The 3762-nt window shown below is 49.7% G+C and overlaps 1 long non-coding RNA gene across 1 annotated transcript; it reads left to right on the top strand.

The window, feature by feature from the left end:
* LOC103616874 lies at positions 1 to 1532 on the top strand. Its single transcript, XR_552338.2, has 3 exons — positions 1 to 52; positions 145 to 263; positions 681 to 1532. It is a non-coding gene; the product is annotated as an uncharacterized LOC103616874 (long non-coding RNA).
* Positions 1533 to 3762: the final 2230 nt, after the last annotated feature.

The raw sequence follows: 3762 nt of genomic DNA, 5'->3' as shown, positions 1-3762 counted from the left end.
TGGCCGACGTGTTGGAGGGGCTGCAGGACGTGGAGCGCTACTACCGGCACCTGTATCCTGCTGGGGTCTCTGGGCAGCGCTGGGGGGTGTTAGGACAGCGCTGGAGGGGCCATTTTCTCGTTGTGGTCCTTACCAGGCACGAAGGTACTTGGAGAGCAAACTGCTGTTGCAGCGCCTCAGCTTGGGCAGCCTGGCAGACCTGGAAGCCCTCCCGCAGTCCTGGGAGAGGATTTTGGAACGCTACAAAGAAGACGTCATTCAAGGTAGCTCCGTGTACAAAGACCCGAGGAGCCTACAAAGAAGACGTCATTCAAGGTAGCTCCGTGCTTTGTCTTTCCCAGGGCTCCGTGCTGATGTCCCCTGGGAACAGCACACAGACCTGGCCGTGCTGGCTGTGCTGGTCTCAGCAGCAGTGGGTGACCCCACTCAGTTGATCTTTGTGACCTTCTCTGAAATCTTGGTCAGCTTCAGTTGAAAGTACTCACCATCACACCTGGACGCAGCTGGAAGCACCATCCTGCCTCACAGTGTAGCAAGGGCTTGGTGACCCATTTCACTGCTCAGTCAGTTTTACCTACGCTTTTTTTTATTGCCTTTAGAAACAAGTTAGGTTTTTGGGAGTACAGAATACAGGTAAAGTACATTAAGCTGACAGGGTTGTTGTTTTCTCTCCAACTTAGATACGCTCCTGAAGGTCTCACTGTTTGTGGACAACCATCGGGAGGTGAGCTGCTCACCTGGCTCCTGACAGGGCAGCAGGGACTGGCACTAACCAGCTTCTGGCGTGCTCTGGGATGCTGCAAAGGGAATGAGGAACTGAGGGAGCTCTTCTGGTGCTTTTGGAAGCTGAGTGAGTTGATTCTTGGCCTCAGCATGAAATGCTTGAATTGTGCCATTTTCGAGTGGAAATGGCCTTTGTGTCTGAAGAAGGGGCTGAGCTGAAAAAGCCATGAGAATAAAAGAAAGTCACCTCCAGCTGTGGAACTTGTCCTTTCCTACTCCTGACATGGATGTTTTGTATCATGGAAAAAATATTGATACTTACTTACATGATGTGCTGCAGATGTGTAACAGAGTCCTTCAGGCTGGTGCCATGAAGGATATTTGGGGTCCGTTCTTACAAATAAAGAAAAGATGTCAGATTAGGGCTTACAAACAGTAGTCGCCTCATGTCCTTGAGCAGTGTGTTTGCATTCATCCCACCTGGGCATGGAGTAGAAAGGAGCAAATCTGGCTTGAAAATGTAATTATGGAGGTACATGGATGCCTGAGTTCTGACATGGGCAGTTTTCAAGGATGTTAACAGTACACTGCTTTGTTACCTCTGCCAGAGCCCACTGAAATCAGTCTTAAAACATCACTCTCTGGTAGCAGCTGCTGCCAGTTCAGGGACACCTTTTGTTGGCCATGGCACTGATCCTCTGAACGTTCCCGGGAAGCAGTGGGATATTGATGTTTGTCTCTAAATAACGTATTTGGTAAGGAGCTGCAGCTTCTCAGAGAAAGCCAATAAAGAATTGCATTGGACACATTGTGGGTGTGTTTGTGCTCACGTTTCTGTGTCTCCAACCTGGGCTGTCCCTGCGGCCACCTGAGGGCACTGTGGGACCTGCGGAGGGCGGTGGGAGTGCTGGCTGGGGGCTGAGGCTGCCAGTGCTCCCATCAGGGATAGGGGCTTCATGAGGTAAGGCTTCACACACAGTTCTAAGTGTAAAGAAAACCACCTGCAGAGAAAACTGCTGTCCTGCTCCTGGCGCTGGGTGCTCTGCCCAGGGTGGAGGTGAGGTGGGTTCTGCTCCTGGCAGGGCTCAGGGTCCTGGTGGGGGCTCATGTGGCTGTACAGCCTTGTGCTCCTTACACAGGGTTTGAAGTGTGCCAAGGCTGATGCCTCAGAGTGAATCAGGGATGTCATCCTTGCTCAGGCCTTGATGTATCATCACAAACCAACAGATCACGGTGTGCTTGGATACAGAATTGTCTTTACATGTGCACATGCTATACAACCCTTCAACACCCCTCTGCTGTCAGCCTCTCCTCAGGACAGCTGCACAATGAACAAATGGGTTTAAATGCTGGAAGACGTTCAGCACAGTTCAGTGGTGGCCCTTCTGCTTCTCCCAGATGTTTGGCCCCTGACGTCTGTCTTTGTGCTGACAATAGATGAAAGTGCTTAGGGAACTTCCTGCATTGAAAGTGGCTATGTCCTGACTCTGACTGACTGAAATAGGGTGAAGGAGGTGCTCATTGAAGTTTTGGTGTGATTAATTGCTCTGTGCTGTTCCTGGTTGATGGGCCATCTCATCTGTTGCATTTGTCTGCAGTGTTCTGCAGGGTGCGAGTGAGTCTCTGCATCAGAGCGCTCTAAGTGGGATCAGCTGTGGGCTTGTTCCATTCCAGATCTGGATGTTCTGTCAGGATGGCTGCCAGGGGCCCCATTGCTAACAAGGACATGGTTCCTTGCATGCGCAGAGCTCCCTTCAGTTGCCATTTGCCTGGGAGGCACTGGGGATTTGAAGGTTCCCCCACGAACACAGCCAGGGTGGGCATTCAGTCTTTCAGTGGTGCACTTGTCAGCACGCAGGTGGAAAGGCCCCTCCTGCTCCTCCTTGCCTGGCAGCCTGCATGGCTGAGTCAGACACCTGTGTGCAGCATGGGGATGTCTCTGGGTGCTGGATTTCAGCACCTTCCTGAGTACTGGGACAGGAGGCAGGTGAGTGAGAGCAGCACCTGCTGCTCCAGCTGCCTGGGGAGCCAAATGTGGGGTCAGGGACTCCAGGCTGTGCTGCACCGTAGTGGGGCTGTGGGTAAGGCAACCCTAAGGGCTCTGAGACCAACTGGTAAAAAATATGTAACCATAAAAATAAATCCAAGTACCTTTATTTTTGGAATAGAGCTCTTAAAGTATTCTTGCATGGAGATCTGTCTTTGAGGAATGCAATAAAGTGCAGCTGGAGCTCCCTTAAAGGTTAAAGGAAAATTGTCAGGAAACACAAAGCTCACGCTTTGATTTTCAGCTTTACCTCCTGCTAACTCCATTGGAAAACAGTTATTCTTCACTTACAGGAAAAACACAAACTAAATTCAGTTATTAAATTCAAATACCCACAAACATTTATAAGGAGCACCTGACTCGTATATGGTTGTTTTGTTTTCTCCCACAAGGGTGAGTGTTGGCTTCTGGTGCAGTGGGACCTTTGCAGTTCTGCTCAGATATGGGGACCTGCTGTTGGTAACACCAGACTTCCAAAACAAATGCAAAAGCTTTGCTTCAGCATAAGCTCATGGATTTGAAACAGATTCCAAAACTGAGTGTATTACAAGAGTTCACAGTTATGGAAAAGACAAAAGATTTGGCACCTGAACTGAAGTGTAAAAAGTGACTCGGAGGCAGAAATATGTGATAAAAAGCTTTGTGATTCATTTAATAAACCAAGCATGGGTTTCACAAGTCCCTATGGTTTTTGTGCTTATTCTTTGAGACTTTCACCTTGGCCTGAAGCAGAACTCCTTTGCGACTTTGCTGATGGTCTGCCTGAGTACTTACCTGCTCCGAAATACAGCAGACATTCTCCACTCCCTGTTAGCTGGCTGTTTTGCTCTGTTCCCCACTTCCAGCTCAGTGTTTCTCTTGTGCTTTTGACTTTGTCATAGCTTTTGCCCTGTTGAGCAGTTGAGCTCCAAAGCAGGGCAAATTCTGCTGATCTGATGGGTGTGCAGTGAGCGGGGACACATCTGGCCTGCAGCAGTGATGAGCTTTCCCAC

The sequence above is a fragment of the Corvus brachyrhynchos genome, unplaced genomic scaffold, assembly GCF_000691975.1.
Source record: "Corvus brachyrhynchos isolate BGI_N302 unplaced genomic scaffold, ASM69197v1 scaffold65, whole genome shotgun sequence".
In the NCBI taxonomy this organism is placed as follows: domain Eukaryota; kingdom Metazoa; phylum Chordata; class Aves; order Passeriformes; family Corvidae; genus Corvus; species Corvus brachyrhynchos.
The sequence above is the reverse complement of the archived record's forward strand: the minus strand, read 5'-3'. Positions and strand labels throughout refer to the sequence as shown.